The following is a 19,405-nucleotide window of genomic DNA, read 5'->3' as shown; positions in this document are numbered from 1 at the left end:
CGTTCCAGTCACAGGCAGCAGAGAACTGGAACGAAAGGCGGCCAAATTAGGTGTTGGCTTTAGGGATAATCAGTGAGATACACCAGCTGGAGCGCGTGCTACGGGTGGGTGTTGCCATCGTGACCAGTGAACTGAGATAAGGCGGAGCTTTACCTAGCATGGACTTGTAGATGACCTGGAGCCAGTGGGTCTGGCGACGAATATGTAGCGAGGGCCAGCCGACTAGAGCATACAGGTCGCAGTGGTGGGTGATATAAGGTCCTTTAGTAACAAAACGGATGGCACTGTGATAAACTGCATCCAGTTTGCTTAGTAGAGTATTGGAAGCTATTTGGTAGATGACAACGCCGAAGTCGAGGATCGGTAGGATAGTCAGTTTTACTAGGGTAAGTTTGGCGGCGTGAGTGAAGGAGGCTTTGTTGCGGAATAGAAAGCCGACTCTAGATTTGATTTTAGATTGGAGATGTATGATATGATTCTGGAAGGAGAGTTTACAGTCTAGCCAGACACCTAGGTACTTATAGATGTCCACATATTCTAGGTCGGAACCATCCAGGGTGGTATTATCGATTATATATTGTAAAAACAACCTGAGGATTGATTATATAAAATGTTTGACATGTTTCCACAAACTTTACGGACACTATTTGGAATTTTCGTCTACCCCGTCATGACCGCTCGAGCCTGTAGATTTCTGAACATAACGCCCCAACCAAATGGAGGTATTTTGGATATAAAAATAATCTTTATGGAACAAAAGGAACATTTATTGTGTAACTGGGAGTCTCGTGAGTGCAAACATCCGAAGATCATCAAAGGTAAGCGATTCATTTTATTGCTTTTCTGACTTTCGTGACCAATCTACTTTGCTGTTAGCTGTTTGCAATGTTTTGTCTGCTGAGAGAGATGTCCTTACATAAACGCTTGGTATGCTTTCGCCGAAAAGCCTTTTTGAAATCTGACACGCCAGGTGGATTATCAACAAGCTAACCTGTGTTTTGCTATATTGCACTTGTGATTTCATGAAAATGTAATATTTTAAGTAATTTAATTTGAATTTGGCCCTCTGCAATTCAGCGGATGTTGACGAAAATGCTCCCACTAACTGGATGGGTGCGCCAAAAAGTTAAACATATAAATTCCATTCACAATACACTCTTAATGACTAAATAATGCACACTGATACCTCATATACTATATGGAAACATAAATGGTATACAAGAATAATTCAAACCAATACATGTATGTTTTCCGATATTCAGCAATGACTGTTATAGGCCTATATTCAATTATAACGCTTCCTGTTGGGATTTTTATTACAATCTTCATAAAAAACAGTGTTAAACATCATGAAACTGTCTCATCCAACATTGGCTCCTCGTAGTTAAAAGAAGCGGAGCCATCTCCTAGGCCTGGAGGCCTGTATTCGTCATCCCACTGGCCAGAGCTCGGAATCTGTCCGTACCTCACCATCTGTTGCGTCATTGACCTCTCCAGAGTCCTGGTAATCAAACCTCTCATACACGGAATCAAACAACATCCACACAGAACCAACACACTCATACAGGTGAAAGTTGCCCACAACACAGTGATGATGATGACATTTTTCCATTTCCCAAACATACTGTCAAACCAATTTGTTAGAGAATTATCCACCCCAGAGTTCTCTGCTAATTCGTGAGCTAATGTAGTTAAACCAGCCAGGGCCTTGGTCACTGATCCGTCTGGAGCTGTGTTATCGGGGATGAAAGTACAACATTCTGATCCGAATGTACATACACCCCACCCTTTTCAGTCAGTAACATATCCAATGCTATTCTATTCTGCCTTACCATCAAACCAGTTGCAGCTGTTTGTTCTGCTAACCCTTTTATTGCCTCTCTAATATAGTTGATGAAACGCTGTTGGTTATAGTAGATATAATTGATCCAATCTACATGTTTATTGAGAGTTGACCACCAGAAGGTGCTTGATTCCAATCCAGCCCATATCTGATTCCTAGCTTTGAACTCATCAGGCACTTGGAACTCCAATGCTATCAATGTAAACTCTATTGTCAAAAGATCCTGACGGAGCACTCCTTCTTTCTCTTCTACCTGGCTCTAGGTCTTTGTGTTGGATAAGGGTGAAGGGCATGCCTAACTGCACTAGTGCATAAATACCGGTCCAATTTGTAGGCAGATTAGGCCACAGCTTCATACCTCCACTCAACCACCAGACATCCACTCTATGCTTTTTTATCTTACTAAAGTCCTTGGAACTCAAGCCCCCAGTCAGGTCCCTCATTGTCTTGTCGGTTGTAACATTCTCTGTCCTATTGCATGTTCTTACTTCCCCTACGTCCCATCCGTGTGTGATGTAGTGAGCCATGCAATAATAATGTTCTTACTTCCCCTACATCCCATCCGTGTGTGATGTATCGAGCCATACAATAATAATGTCCTCCTGTAGCTGTGAAAGGGGGAAATCTGAATGTGATGAGCACATGGGGATACAGATAATGCAACTGTCTTTGTCTGGTTTCCCTGACTTCATGAACAGCTTTACCATACAGGCCATTCACCTGGGTGAATCAATTCCATCAAATGGAAAGGGAATCGTTATCAACTGAGGTTTTGCTGAGGCGCAGGCCTAACATTTTTCTTTGTCTTTGTCTGGTTTCCCTGACTTCATGAACAGTTTCCACCTCAATCACCTCCTTAAGATTTTTCATCTGAACTACCCACACAGGCCCTTGGCTCTGGACAACCCCACGGTCAGTATCTGCTTTGTCAGGGGCTCTGCTTGTATTCTGCTCTAACTTCTTCTACCCGGAATGGCACTAGGTTCAACTGCGACCTGTATCAACTGAAAACCTTACTTTCACTACACTCCATCTTCTTCCATACTGGGTATGTATTTATGTTGCCCTCTCTCGATGTGAGCTATAACCTGTTTCCATGAACTACACAGGGACTTGCACAGATATCTTTCATAATGGCTCATAGTCCTAGACAGCCAAGGAGTCAGAGACCCCATTTGGTCTACATAGAACTCCACTGAGACATCCTTCCCAATCTCACTCTCCCTTCCTTACTATTCAGTTCTAGTGACCTTTTGAGATGCTATGGTAATATCAAATTCCCCTCATCTAGCACATGAGTCAAGTTACCCTCTTTGGCCTTCTCGGGGTTCATGGTGTATCAGGAATATGGCTCCCATGATCAGACAGTTCAGGACGGTCAGCACACCTGTGAAGCCCCACCCTCCCCCAGAGAACATATCATCAGTCAGAGGCCAAGCCATATTTTCACATCTATGAACGCTCACAACGGGGAAAGTTCGAGTAAAAGGGAATCTTCAGCAGAGGGTTTAACCCCTGAACCCTGTTGGTTACGGTTCTGCTCCTACCCCTGTGATTGTTCGACAGTGTCAGTGTGTCTTACCCTCTTACATGTGTGATATGCACCCAGGTAGCTCTTTCAGATATCCTCACTGCGAAGGCTGTCACCAGGAATACTTGGTATGGCCCCTCCCAACGGGGCTGCTTCCCGTCCATTCTCCTCAGGGACTGGATTGAGTGAATCACCTTCTCCTGTAATTCACCTGTAGTGCATAAAATCTTGGACATACAGGTTTGGTTAACAAAAAGTTTCTCATTTGTTCTATCTGATTATATCTTTAACTTCTATGCCTACTTGTTAACTAGAATGTATTTATTTTTTTGTTTATTATTCTAGACCACAATTTACCCATCCCCCCTTTGATACCTGGCTCTGCCCAGGTAATAACCTTGCCTACTCTAAACAATGACTTAGGTAAGATTAGTAAATTATCCTTGTGTTCTGACATTATCATGTAGGAGCACCCCTTTCATTCCCCACATGTCCAATTCTCCTTCGGGGGTCCATTCATGTCTATCCTATATTGCTCATTTCCTGGCCCCCCTTCTCCTCTCTGCTCTCAAACCTTCATGGTCTCAGCAGTTCGGGGAGGGCTCCTCTGTCTGCCTTTTCCCCTATCTGTCTGTAGCTCTTCTTCTCATAACAGTCAGTAACAACTATTTGTTGTTTCCAAATATTACTTAAGCGTCTCACTGTTTGGCTTTATCTTAATCATGGATTTTAGAAAAAACATGTCTATGGTGGCAATCTCTAAAGTCCTTACATAACCTTAATCAACCTATCTCGATCCTTTCAATAATCCTGAATCACCACAGATGTCATATATCCCTGTCAACTTTAATACTTATTTAAATAAAATCTTCTAATGGTCAAATAAAGCCAAAACGAATGCTAACCATATCATATCTCTTTCTGTACTAATGAACTCTCTCCTTCAGGGGTCCACTGTATTTTATCTAACAATAACATGGATTAACCTTTAAATCAGTCTCATAAATAATTTAATATATGTTGCATAGTGTGGGATACCTTATCTACAGTAATTTACCATCCCTAAGAACTGCAACATATTTATTTTCATTAATAATTTTAATGCTTATAAAATCACTATTTTTCTATCATGTATTTTCCTGTCCTATTGGCTTAAAATATTTCCTGTCCAAACCTCAATGTGCCATATCTTCCCCTATTTATTATCGATGATAAATAGGATTTTTGTTCCTGTTGTATCTACCAAATCAATAGTAGCCAATTCAAAACCTTCACAGCCAATGTTTAAAACAGAATCCTGAACCTCTTCCTCCAGAGAGTTTATTCCCCCGCTCTCCATAATTTGTCCTGCATCAATCCCACTTTCTCTTCTGTGGTTCAAACTATAATTATGTCCAAGAGCTATAAACTCCATTATAATTAATTTACCTTTAAACCAGTATCACAAATGACCACAAATTCATTATCCAAATGGCCCTCCCCTGAGGCTGGTCAGACCACAAGGGAAAGCCATGATAGAGGTCAAAGGTTATACCACCCTTTTACAGTCATGTTCCATAATATATTAGACATATTAAATAACCCTTTATGTAAAGAATTCACATGTTTAATTAGAACTCAGAAAATAAAACTCCTAATATTCCATATGTGAGTGTACCCCTTTAAGATTTCTTGTCTCTGGGGAAACATGGAAATCCCTACAAACAAAACCTAATAATTATGATAATACTATTGTACTCCCTCAAATCATTTGTTTTAAATTTCCTCAATGTTTCATGTAACCCATTCAGTCTTTCTCCAAATAGACTCCCCAAAATGCTTGATCGGAATACCCTGCCATTAGACACACATAATTGTGATAAACGTGCAATGTCCCTTTAAAATAAAACAAACTCAGCCTGCAATCCACTTTGCGGACCTTTCATTGTTCCCCATAATGAAAACAGATAATTTTTAGAATACGTTAACTTCTTGTTCAAATTCACTGGTGTTACCTAAACAATCAAACCAAAATCAATAACCGAGAACTATTAAAACACTTTTATGATACTATTCAGACCTCCCTCTCTTATAACGAAATATAGCCAAGCGAACGCCACCAATCAGTGATGGCCACCTAGCAATTTTGTTGCTAGTTTTAGCATATTTTCAGACTACCCTGATGATATTCAGCTACTTTTAAACATGTATTAGGAACTTTTAACAACTTCTGAAAAGTGACTCAAAGCTATAATGCACACATTTACCCTCTAAATTATACAAACAATTTTCTCTGTCACCCTCAGTCACAACATCATTGCCTGGCATTGTGAGTGATGTCAGCAACAGGCGCTCAACCCGTGCCCAAGCCGCAACAACTTTCAGCGAATCGCAAATCATTGTTGGCTAACTGCAGCAGCAGTAGTACGGGTTCGATAAACCAAACCCAATTTATCACAAATGTTGGATCTTGAACAGAACTTACAACATCTCTCAATCAAAATTGTACTGCCATAAGTACAGAAAAGAGTGTACCTGAACAACGGTCAAATCAATTTGAGTAACATTATTGTGTATTCAACGTAATGACGCAGTTTTACGTTATCACGAAACAATTCAACCTACCTCTTGGCAAAGATATATTCCCTATTTGGATTGAGTTTGGCTTTAATTCTATCTTAAAAGTCAAATCAAACTTTCCCTACTCCAAAATTTAAACGTACCATGTACTTCGCTAAATTTGTAAGAACCTTTCAATGGGCACAACTCTATCGTAATTGTATCTTCATTATTATTTAGAATTCATTAGATTTAGGTAACTGTCTCTTCTATGATTCAGTAATTTAAATTCGACTCAATACGTTATTCGAGTAGGCTATTTAGGCAATACAGTGTATTCCAACGACATCGCCCCGCTATTATTTAGAATGGATTGGTCTTTCAATTTAACCTAAACAATCTATTAAAAAGTCAAATGTATCCCTTCTATCAATTTGATCCAAACAAGCTATTAAAACTTTCAGTTTATATCTTATACAAACATTAGCGACCGTATCTTTCCAGACAAAACATACAAATAGTTGAATTACAATCAAAAACTCAAAATTTAGTAAGAACATTGGCTGGGAACAGAACCCGGGCCTCACACGTGCCAGGTGAGAATTCTACCACTGAACCACCAAAGCTATGTGAAAGACTAAAACTCTCTGCAAATAAACCCACTTTACAATTGTCTGTATTAGTAACTCCAGGACCGAGACAACAAAAATAGCCCTAAATTAAAGGTCCAAGCTTAATCTCGCTTTCGTTGTTTCTGACTCTCTTTTTCTCCCGATTGTCGCGCCTGACCTTCCCCTTAGTTAAATTTACAATCTCTGTGATTATGTCCTACTCTGTCACAATGTTTGCAGGGAGCATTACACTCCCGGGCGAGATGTCCTGTGTTATTGCAATTGAAACACCCTCTCTTTTTCTTTTGACTCACCCTATCCACTTTTCTCAACTTTTTTCCTTTCTCTACCTCTATTATCCCTCCCTCGGCTTCAGCAGGCTCCACATATGGGGGTGGTGGTTGTGCGGGTAGCTCCTGCAGCCTGAGGATACCACCAGCACTATTTCATCAACAGGATTACCTCTGTATGCTTGGTATACTAGAGAAGGATATAGTTTTTGACTCTCACCCCCGCCCAATTGGCTAACTTTTTCAGCTGCGGGAGCGGAGGGCAGCATATCTTGGCTCTCTTTGCCTTTTTTTTCTTCTTATCACCTTCTACTCTTTTCCTGGCTTCCGAAAGCCAGACTCTAGCTGTGTACAACCCCTGTTTATTCTGTTTATTCTGCTTCTTCACATCCTTACCACATTCCTTATGTATCTGTTTTATAAGCAATTCTAGTTTTTCAACATCCAGACTCCCATCAAATTCATCCTTCTTTCTCCATTTTGGACAGAAATCAATGTTTCTCTTATCTTTCTGCTCCATATAACGCTGGTCTCCCGTTAATCCCAGGACCTCCTTTGAGGATTTACTACCCATGTTTGATAAATCCTTGCCGTTACTAGTAGCTATGGTATTTATCGCTATCTATGTGTATGTATTTATATGATCTATGTATGTTCTGATTAATGTTACCTAGTTACAATCTATGTGTATGGATTTCTATGATTTCTCTTCCCTGGAAACTTTATCTATAGCTTTGCTGTCGATCGGACATTACATCTCACTTGCACAACTATAAGTTATTACCCAGGGGCCATACATCCCTAGTTAACCTCGGGTTGTGTTAGAGGACGTTTAAAGTACCCTCTTATCTCGTATCTCACTCCGCTACATTAAGTTTCCCTCTCCTTCTTTTCTGGATATTATTTCTTTCAGTATTGAATAGGTGCAGTTACCCCGTTCGCATAGAATTACCTTTCCTTCTCACCAAGCCTAGTTTACATCCTCACCTGTTTTACCACTTAGGTTAGGACTTTATTTAGGTATGTCTTTTGAAATAATGGCTGTCCTATTTGTACAAAACGACCGTCCTATCTAACAACACTTACTATATCCCACACTTAATAACCCTCACGGCTTGCAAGGCCCGGATCTATTAAGATATTTTATTTGTGGTAGCGCAACTTGTATACACTTGTATATTGGTCATACAAGTAACCCACCAAATCTGTTTGGAATAGCAAAGCTCCTATTATTTATAAATTCTAAACATTTTTAGAACATCAAATCAAAGATAACTTAAATCATTCCCCCCAAATTCAAGAATAAAGACCATTTACCGTCGTCTAGTAGACTGGGAAAAGCAATGTTCATGAGATTCCGTCACCATCTCTGTCGAACTTAGATATATATACCGGCCTGTTCTTTAAACCACAATTCAGGGGCCAGGACTTTAATTTACGGGTCAACGACCCGCCCGTGCACAGTTTTCGGCGTAGTACCTTCGGACGACAGGGACAGATTTTTGGAAATCCGCTCGAAGGACCAAATTGTCAAAGGAATTTAACAATTCCTATGTGTTCATTAACAAATTCAATTAAAATCATTCTGTCTGTTTCTAAGAATTTGTAAGATCCTTATTTGCATGAAATAGACAGAGACCAGTCTATCAAAATTAGCCAATAGTATTTATTCTCGGAGCGAGCTGTTCATAGTAACATGTACATCCGTTTATATATTACATATGACGTCATAGGTTATAAAATGTATCTCCTCCTCTCGACCAGGACAAAGCAGGTTCAAAAGTTAATTCCAACTTACTAGCGCACATACATGACACACAATATATCTGGATTATCTCCTGAAGTCTCACCATAGTTTATTACCACTTAGCAGACAGTTCCAGATACGGAAAACCTGGAGGGGCTCTCGCTGTCTTATTTAATCACCACAGAGTTATAGCTGAGTTCAATGATTTTCTTTGCTTACTTTAGACACACACAATACATTCCTCCTTCCACAATGGTTATCATTTCCAATTACCCCTTGTCCATGCTACATAACCTCTTTCTTATGAACTAACATTATAAATCAGATGTACTAAAACAGGGTAGAATTCAATGAATTGTAGTTATAGTTAAATGTATACATTGTTTAGCCATTATTCATAAAATTCATAACAGGAACTGATCAGACGAGGGCTGCCAAGGGACTTTACACTGCGATTGAGAATCTTCCATAGCTAGGTGTCAGGGGGAAGAGGAGGAGGACACCTGAGAGAAAATACAGACAGAGCAGGATGCAAACCTGATCACAAAAATTGCTACACACACACACACATCTTACCCTATGACCTATTGTAACTATAAGGAATTGAATATCTACTTTTAGTTGTTTGAATTTGCATTAAACATAATAAATGTTCTGTAATACTCTGCCACCTGAGAGGTCATCCTCCTGTCAGCCAAGGTAAGTAACATCACATAGGAATGTAGGAGAATTTCTGCTATTCAGTTCATTTCTATCAGCTTTAATCTAAAACATTGGGTTGTCTGTCACTGGACGCTGGTTTCCCATAGTTCAGAGTGTGATTCAAGATGATTCTCTGGACCGCTGGGTGATTCTTTCATCTGTGATTCATGATGTCACTGGACGCTGGTTTCCCATAGTTCAGAGTGTGATTCAAGATGATTCTCTGGACCGCTGGGTGATTCTTTCATCTGTGATTCATTCACAGGCAGCAGGTAAGCCACTAGGGCTGTATTCACTAGGAAGCAAATGGGAAGGGACTAACGTGAACTTGACCAATAAGAAACGTTAGTTTTCTTGTAAAACGTCTTCCGTGTGCATTAAAGAATAGAGTTTTGAGGTCATGTTTGTCATAAAACTAGCCTCCTGCATGTGAGCTATGAATGAGTTTGAGTTTTATTTAGCATTAGAACACATTTTAGACATTTGTTGTGTACAAATTACAGAGTTTTTGGAAATGCATGTCAGACTCTGCTTTGTTTTAGCTGTCATTTGTTACATTTTTCAACCTGAAGACATGGCTTCTCCCAGTGGTCTATTATCTGAAGAGCAGTTCCAGTGCTCTGTCTGTCTGGATGTCTTCACTGAGCCCGTTTCCATCCCTTGTGGCCACAGTTTCTGTCTGGCCTGTATTAAGAGACATTAGGGAAAGCAGTGACGTTGTCCCAAATGTAAGAGGGTGTGTAAAGATGCCCTGATATCCTAGAGAACTAATTCGCTAAAGAAATGTCTGAAAAGATCAGGACGAAAAGATTGAACATATTTCATCTGGTGTCAAATCTGGAAATGTTCCCTATGACGTCTGCATCAAGAAGACGCTCAAGGCCCTGAAGTCCTGCCTGGTGTGTCTGACCTCTTCCTGAGAGACTCTCTTAGAGCCTCATCAGAGAATGGTGAATCTGTAGAGACACACTTCCTGTCCTCCACAGGATCAATCAGCTTGTAAGAATCACAAGAGGATCCTGGAGCTGTTCTGTTGGAGCGACCAGACGTGTGTGTGCAGTGCATGGACAGACCACATAACTCATGACATTGAGAGAGAGAGAGTAAAGCCATGTCGATAATGTTCTTATTCTTCTTTCTTTTTGACTAAATCTTTTCTTACTCTCTTTTCTTTCTGCTTCATGATTTCACTGTGGTTTGTTGTCTTTTTAGCCAACACAAATTCATATCCACATGGTAGAATGGCTTTACTAATTTTCTGATTCCAATTATGGTTCCAATTCTAATTCCTAGGCTCCGATGACAAAGACTGAGGCAGAGGTGCATCAGATGATTTATGTCAGACTGAATAAGGTGCAGTAGATCAAACAAACCGTCAAACTTAACAGAGTGAGTTCTTATCAGCATCTTGTTTATCTAACAGTATGTGACTGTTGTTTCAGTATGATATGTTAGATAAAGGAATAACGACAGACACCAATGTCAGGTTCAATAGCTTTGTTTGTGCCTTGTACGAATGGCTACAACTGGAGTCCGGGGAACAGTCCGGCTAGTCGATTGCCTATCAACTAGACTCCGTAACATCATCCTTTTCAATAGAAAGTGCAAACATAAAGGCATAACATTAAATTCTTAACAGTCAGGTCATAACAATAGAAAAAGCATTACATTTTCTTTTTTACTTCAGTTGTCATCTTCCTTTTTTAATTTCAATTTAATTATTTAAGAACAAATATAGATTTTAATTAACCGAGGGCAAGTTAACAGTCCCTTGCTTACAGAGTAAGCCTGTCCGGTGGCTTGCACAGCCGACCCACCCGTGAGTAAGTATTGGCTCTGACAGGGGTAGGATTAGGGGCACGAGCCGGAGAGCTTGGTGGGGTAGAAGCCTCACCTTCAGTTGGCCCATGTCTCAATTCTGCACCCCTTGCCCTTAGGCCTGGACTGTGATCCAGCTCATCTAGGTGAGTGTATGGCGTGTTCTGGTTTGTCTGCTCTGCTACGCGCAGATCCAACCGATTGCGACGATAGAGGGAGCCACCAACATCCACCAGGTAAGAACGTGGTGCAACTCTCTGCAGGCATGTGCCCAGCCTCCAAAGTCCTGTGTGGTCTCCCGGCAGCGGTTTCATCCTTATCGTTTCACCCACCTCCAGCTCTGGTAGGTCCCGAGCAGTCCGGTCGTAGAAGCACTTTAGCGAGCTGCTTTCTGTGACGCAGTTTGTCCGTGACGCCAACCATGACGCAGGGCTCAAGTAGCTTGTTAGCTACGGGGATGGTAGTCTTCAGACGTCTGGACAGAAGGCGTTGTGCTGGGCTGCTGTCCATGTTTTCAGTGGGTGTGTTCCTCCACTGTAAGATCGCTTTCCATGGGTCGTTGCTGTCGCGCAAGGCCCTGCTTAACAGGTTTTTTTGCAATCTTGACAGCTGATTCTGCCTTGCCATTTGCTTTTGGGTGTCTTGGAGAGGAGGTCACATGGTCAAACTCCCATTCTGAGGCGAAACGCTTGAACTGTGCAGTGAATTGTGGGCCATTGTCCGTGATTACCTTGTCAGGCTGACCTTGCCTTGCAAACTGCGCCTTGCAGCGCTTTATGACCGTCTCTGCAGACAAGTCAGGGAGCAGTTCAATTTCCCAAAAGTCAGAGTAGTGGTCAACGATGAGAAGATAGTCCTTTTGTCTGTGGCTGAATAAGTCCATGCTGACGATTTTTCAGGCCCTTGTGGGCAGTTCGTGTGACATCATGGTTTCCTTTTGCTGTTCATGAGCGTACTCGTTGCATGTGGTACAGTTGCTGACAAAGTCTTTCATTTCTGCTTGCATGTTTGGCCAGTATAATGTTTCACGAGCCTGGCGGTAGCATGCATCACCTCCAATGTGACTGGAGTGTATGCGGGTAAGCATCTCTGGACGTAGTGATTTGGGAATAATGACCTTCTGACCTCTGAACAAGACGCCATTTTGCACGCTGATCTCATCTCGAAAGGTCCAGTATTCTCTCACTGTGAAAGGTGTCTCCTCTTTCAGGCATGGCCAACCTGCGAGAGCCATGGACTTCAGTGACTGTAGGCGTTCGTCCTTGTCAGTGTGTTGCCTTATCTGGGCTAGGCGGTGATCTGTGACGTTTAAGTAGTCTGCCTGATTGATCTGTTGAACATCTTGTTGTTCCTGCTGTAGCGAACAGATGGCCTGCCGCTGATAGACAGTGCCTCTGCCTGTACATTGTGCTGTTGCCCTGCTCAGTGTGTCGCTGATGTACATCTCTGGTCCTGGCTTGTAAATGACCTTCAGGCTGTAGTTTTGCAGAGTCAGGAGCATGCTTTGAAGCCTCTTGGGCGCGTTGAGGAGAGGTTTACTGAATATGGCAATGAGTGGTTTGTGGTCAGTTTCAGCGATGACCAGGTCTCGCCCATATAAGTAGTGATGGAATCGCTGGCAGGAGAAGGCGATGCTGAGGCACTCTTTCTCAATTTGTGCATAGTTTTGTTCGGTGGGGGTGAGCGCTCTCGAGGCAAACGCAACGGGCTGGCCTTCCTGCATAAGGCAGCATCCAAGTCCCCTTTGGCTGGAGTCGCTCTGGATTGTGACAGGCTTCATGACGTCGTAGTAGCGCAACACTGGCATGGATGAAGCCAGAGATTTCATCTCCTGCACTGCGACCTCGTGACCTCGTGCTTGGGTAGCCAGTGCCATGGTGTGTCTTTGTCCAGCAACCGGCGCAGAGGCTCACAGACTGCTGATAGGTGTGGCATGAACTTTGCAAGATAGTTTGCAAAGCCGATGAGACGCTGTACTCCTTTTGCATCAGACGGGTTTGGCATGTCGAGGATCGCTCTGACCTTGTCTGGGTCCGGCTTCAGGCCTTTTGCCGAGAGAATGTGGCCATGGAACTGGACGTCTTTCACCTTGAACTGCAGCTTCTTCAGGCCAAGGCGAAGCTTAACTGATCGGCAGCGCTCCATCAGTGCCAGGAGCTTCACATCGTGGTCGCGTACTGCTTCTTCATCTGTGTCACCACAGCCTACGATCAGGACATCATCTGCGATGGGTTCAATGCCCTTGAGCCCAGCCAGTAACTCGTGCTGCTTACGTTGGTATATCTCAGGCGCCACCGAGATACCAAACTGGAGCTTGAGCCAGCGTTTCCGACCCCAGGGGGTCCAGAAGGTAGTCATGAGGCTGCTTTCTTCATCCAGCTTGCATTGAAGGAATGCATCTCGGGCATCCACCAAGGTGAAAATCCTGGCCAGCACATAGTCCTCGAATTCATCCCTGAAGTTGTCCCAATTAGTATTGCAGTCCCCTGTGAGAACCATGGGATTTGGTGGCGGAATGTTCGCTGCCATAGCAATGGAATATGAGATTTCTTTGCCTTCAGTCATCGACGTAGGTAGTGATGCTAGCTAGGCAGCTAACAACGAGGTGATCAGTGTTGTGAGTAGGAAACGGTGTGTGTTCGCATATGGAACGTAACTGCGCCTATACTGTACTTAGCTACAAAAATAACAAACGTGTGTTTTCCGAGCCACTTCTGATACCATGTTTCAGTATGATATGTTAGATAAAGGAATAACGACAGACACCAATGTCAGGTTCAATAGCCTTGTTTGTGCCTTGTACGAATGGCTACAACTGGAGTCCGGGGAACAGTCCGGCTAGTCGATTGCCTATCAACTAGACTCCGTAACAACTGTTTTTCTACAGTATTTCCCTGTTGTCATCAGACCAGTTCCAAGAGAGACAAATTATAGTGTGCACGTCTTCAATGTGATTTTCTACGTGGGGTGCCACAAGGGTCAATTCTCAGGCCAACTGTTTTTCGGTATTTCATGTCATCAGATTGAGAGGATGTGTGGGGGTCATCACTGCTCTGGTGCGCTCCATCGAGAGACGTCAGGCTGAGCTCATCAAGGTGATTGAGGAGAAGCAGAAAGCAGCAGAGAGGCAGCCTGAAGAGTTCATCAAGGAACCGGAGCAGGAAATCACTGAGCTACAGATGAGAAGCACTGAGCTGGAGCGGCTGCCACACACAGAGGAACACCTCCACCTCCTACAGGTCTCTTTCTCCATGTTGGATACAGTGTGTATTACTGGATGTTATGTTTCAAGTCTAAAGTGTTTGTACTGTTTCTTGTGGTAGAGTTTTCCATCCCTGTGCACCCCTCCACCATCCAAGGACTGGTCTGAGATCAGTGTTCACTCTGACCTAAGTTTGGGGAATGTGAGGAGTGCTGTATTTTATCTGGAGGAGATAGTGGAAACAGCAATAAACATACTGTCAATTAAAGGCCAATGTCATCTGTTGTCCTCACATGACAGTTCTAAAATCCATTGTAAGACATCAATGAATTAACCTTTTACTGCAGTGGTCTAAATCAGGGTCACTGTTAAGGGAATTTTACAATTCTTATATATACAGTGGGGAGAACAAGTATTTGATACACTGCCGATTTTGCAGGTTTCCCTACTTTCAAAGCATGTAGATGTCTGTAATTTTTATCATAGGTACACTTCAACTGTGAGAGATGGAATCTAAAACAAAAATTCAGAAAATCTCATTGTATGATTTTTAAGTAATTAATTTGCATTTTATTGCATGACATAAGTATTTGATACATAAGAAAAGCAGAACTTAATATTTGGTACAGAGACCTTTGTTTGCAATTACAGAGATCATACGTTTCCTGTAGTTCTTGACCAGGTTTGCACACACTGCAGCAGGGATTTTGGCCCACTCCTCCATACAGACCTTCTCCAGATCCTTCAGGTTTTGGGGCTGTCGCTGGGCAATACAGACTTTCAGCTCCCTCCAAAGATTTTCAATTGGGTTCAGGTCTGGAGACTGGCTAGGCCACTCCAGGACCTTGAGATGCTTCTTACGGAGCCACTCCTTAGTCGCCCTGGCTGTGTGTTTCGGGTCGTTGTCATGCTGGAAGACCCAGCCACGACCCATCTTCAATGCTCTTACTGAGGGAAGGAGGTTGTTGGCCAAGATCTCGCGATGCATGGCCCCATCCATCCTCCCCTCAATATGGTGCAGTCGTCCTGTCCCCTTTGCAGAAAAGCATCCCCAAAGAATGATGTTTCAACCTCCATGCTTTATGGTTGGGATGGTGTTCTTGGGGTTATACTCATCCTTCTTCTTCCTCCAGACATGGCGAGTGGAGTTTAGACCAAAAAGCTCTATTTTTGTCTCATCAGACCACATGACCTTCTCCCATTCCTCCTCTGGATCATCCAGGTGGTCATTGGCAAACTTCAGATGGGCCTGGACTTGCACTGGCTTGAACAGGGGGACCTTGCGTGCACTGCAGGATTTTAATCCATGACGGCGTAGTGTGTTACTAATGGTTTTCTTTGAGACTGTGGTCCCAGCTCTCTTCAGGTCATTGACCAGGTCCTGCCGTGTAGTTCTGGGCTGATCCCTCACCTTCCTCATGATCATTGATGCCCCACGAGGTGAGATCTTGCATGGAGCCCCAGACCGAGGGTGATTGACAGTCATCTTGAACTTCTTCCATTTTCTAATACTTGCGCCAACAGTTGTTGCCTTCTCACCAAGCTGCTTGCCTATTGTCCTGTAGCCCATCCCAGCCTTGTGCAGGTCTACATTTTTCCCTGATGTCCTTACACAGCTCTCTGGTCTTGGCCATTGGCCATTGTGGAGAGGTTGGAGTCTGTTTGTGTGGACAGGTGTCTTTTATACAGGTAACGAGTTCAAACAGGTGCAGTTAATACAGGTAATGAGTGGAGAACAGGAGGGCTTCTTAAAGAAAAACTAACAGGTCTGTGAGAGCCGGAATTCTCACTGGTTGGTAAGTGATCAAATAGTTATGCCAGGCAATAAAATGCTAATTAATTACTTAAAAATCATACAATGGGATTTTCTGGATTTTTGCTTTAGATTCTGTCTCTCACAGTTGAAGTGTACCTATGATAAAAAATTACAGACCTCTACATGCTCGGTAAGTAGGAAAACCTGCAAAATCGGCAGTGTATCAAATGCTTGTCCTCCCCACTGTATGTGAGAATGCTATTCATTGACTACAGCTCAACGTTCAACACCATAGTACCCTCAAAGCTCATCACTAAGCTAAGGAACCTGGGACTAAACACCTCCCTCTGCAATTGGATCCTGGACTTCCTGACGGGCCGCCCCCAGGTGGTGAGGGTAGGTAGCAACACATCTGCCACGCTGATCCTCAACACTGGAGCTCCCCAGGGGTGCGTGCTCAGTCCCCTCCTGTACTGCCTATTCAACCACGACTGCAAGGCCAGGCAAGAGTCCAACACCATCATTAAGTTTGCTGACGACACAACAGTGGTAGGCCTGAATACCGACAACGTCGAGACAGCCTATAGGGTGGAGGTCAGAGACCTGGCCGGGTGGTGCCAGAATAACAACATATCCCTCAACGTAACCAAGACTAAGGAGATGATTGTGGACCACAGGAAAAGGAGCACCGAGCACGTCCCCATTCTCATTGAGAATCGAGCAGGTTGAGAGCTTCAAATTCCTTGGTGTCCACATCAATAACAAACTAGAATGGTCCAAACACACCAAGACAGTCTTGAAGAGGGCATGACAAAGCCTATTCCCCCTCAGGACACTAAAAAGATTTGGCATGGGTCCTGAGATCCTCATAAGGTTCTACAGCTGGAACACCGAGAGCATCCTGACTGGTTGCATCACTGCCTGGTACGGCAATTGCTCGGACTACGACCTCAAGGCACTTCAGAGGGTAGTGCGTACGGCCCAGTACATCACTGGGGCAAGGCTGCCTGCCATCCAGGACCTCTACACCAGGCTGTGTCAGAGGAAGGCCCTAAAAAAGCCATCCTAGTCATAGACTGTTCTCTCTACTACCGCATGGCAAGCGGTACCAGAGTGCCAAGTCTAGGACAAAAAGGCTTCTCAACAGTTTTTACCCCCAAGCCATAAGACTCCTGAACAGGTAACCAAATGGTTACCCGGACTATTTGCATTGTGTTCCCCCCCAACCCCTCTTTTACGCTGCTGCTACTCTCTGTTTATCTTATATGCATAGTCACTTTAACTATACATCCATGTACAAACTACCTCAATTGGCCTGACCAACCAGTACTCCCGCACATTGGATAACCGGGCTATCTGCATTGTGTCCCACCACCCGCCAACCCCTCTTTTTACGCTACTGCTACTCTCTGTTCATCATATATACATAGTCACCTTAACCATACCCACATGTACATACTACCTCAATAAGCCTGACTAACCGGTGTCTGTATATTGCCTTGCTACTCTTATTTTCAAATGTCTTTTTACTGTTTTATTTCTTTACTTAGCGACACACACATACCTTTTTTTTATTTCACTATTGGTTAGAGCCTGTAAGTAAGCATTTCACTGTAAGGTCTACACCTGTTGTATTCGGCGCACGTGACAAATAAACTTGGATTTGATTTGATTTCAAATCCCACTATACCACCTTCACTATGCAATCTGGTTTCCGAGCTGGTCATGGGTGCACCTCAGCCACGCTCAAGGTCCGAAATGATATCATAAACGGCATCAATAAAAGACAGTACTGTGCAGCCGTCTTCATCGACCTGGCCAAGGCTCACAGAGATCAGAGAGATCAGTGTGTCAAATCGGAGGGCCTGTTGTCCGGACCTCTGGCAGTCTCTATGGGGGTGCCATATGGTTCGATTCTTGTGCTGACTCTTTTCTCTGTATATATATCAACAATGTTGCTCTTGCTGCGGGTGATTCCTTGATCCACCTCTACGCAGACGACACTATTCTGTATACACCTTGCCCTTCTTTGGACACTGTGTTAACAAACCTCCAAACAAGCTTCAATGCCATACAACACTCCTTCCGTGGCCTCCAAATGCTTTTAAATGCTAGTAAAACTAAATGCATCCTCTTCAACCGGTTGCTGCCCGCACCCGCCATGTGTGATGTAGCCTCTGGACACTCCTTGTAGCTGGAAGGAGAAGGTCTGTCCCGAGGACTGCTGGGTGGAGACGAAGAAACGGGAACCAGCCACGGCCGGAACACAGTTTGATGGCTGAGCAGCACAGAGCTGAGAATTTCCACATGCTGCCCTTGAGCTGTTTACCTGTGTTTGAAGAGATCATTAGTTGCTGTCATGTTTGTCATTCCTTTTGCCTTAAAGGTACACGTTGGTATAAAGAGATCGGGAGACAGGCGCAGGAATGCATAATAGGAGTTTTATTTACCCAAATTACAGTGTGCCATGTACAGGCATGGGAACGAAGACCAAACAAACACTATACAAAACACAGGGTTGAAACCCAAACAAAAGAGGGAGGAGTACCTCGAATAAATACACCGGGGCGAAACCCGTAACATACACGCACACAATGATACCCCACGGGTTGACACCCATAATCATCTGCGCAATACAAGCAGCACAGGTACTCACACGACCAATGGACATTGGAACAATAATCGACAGCCCAAGGGGAACCAAAAGGCACATTTATACAATTAAAATCAGGTAAATGGGGACCAGGTGTGCGTAATGACACAGTTCTGGAGGGATCCGTGACATAAAGGGGGAATCTGCCATTAGAACACACTTTCTTTTTTTTTTTTACTTTGAAGGGATAATCTGCTATTAGTATATACAATTTTTCACTTTTAAATTATTAATATATATCCACTGATTCTGGGCAGCAGGTAACCTAGTGGTTAGGGTGTTGGGCCAGTAACCGAAAGATGCTAGATCAAATCCCAGAGTTGACAAGGTACACATCTGTTGTTCTGCCCCTGAACAAGGCAGTTAACCCACTGTTCCTAGGCCGGCATTGTAAATAAGAATTTTCTCTTAACTGACTTGGTTAAATTAAAAACATAATTCTTGAAGAATATAACTTATAAATGCCTCACAAGCTTAGTTTAACTACCTCATCAGAACATCTTATTTTTATTTTCTTACATTGTTTGCTGCATTGTTATAAAGCATTTAGACTTTTAAAAAGCCCTATATATGTGAGATAGTGTAGTAAATGAGTTTAATTTAAACTCCCAAACATGCACTTTGCTGACTCTACTTTCTGTTTCTCTATCTCTATCTGGTTATTTTGATCAACTTTTCCACACTGTCATGGATTATATTTATGGGTAAACTGCA

The sequence above is a fragment of the Oncorhynchus tshawytscha genome, linkage group LG10 (assembly GCF_018296145.1).
Source record: "Oncorhynchus tshawytscha isolate Ot180627B linkage group LG10, Otsh_v2.0, whole genome shotgun sequence".
In the NCBI taxonomy this organism is placed as follows: domain Eukaryota; kingdom Metazoa; phylum Chordata; class Actinopteri; order Salmoniformes; family Salmonidae; genus Oncorhynchus; species Oncorhynchus tshawytscha.
This window is presented reverse-complemented; position numbering follows the sequence as displayed.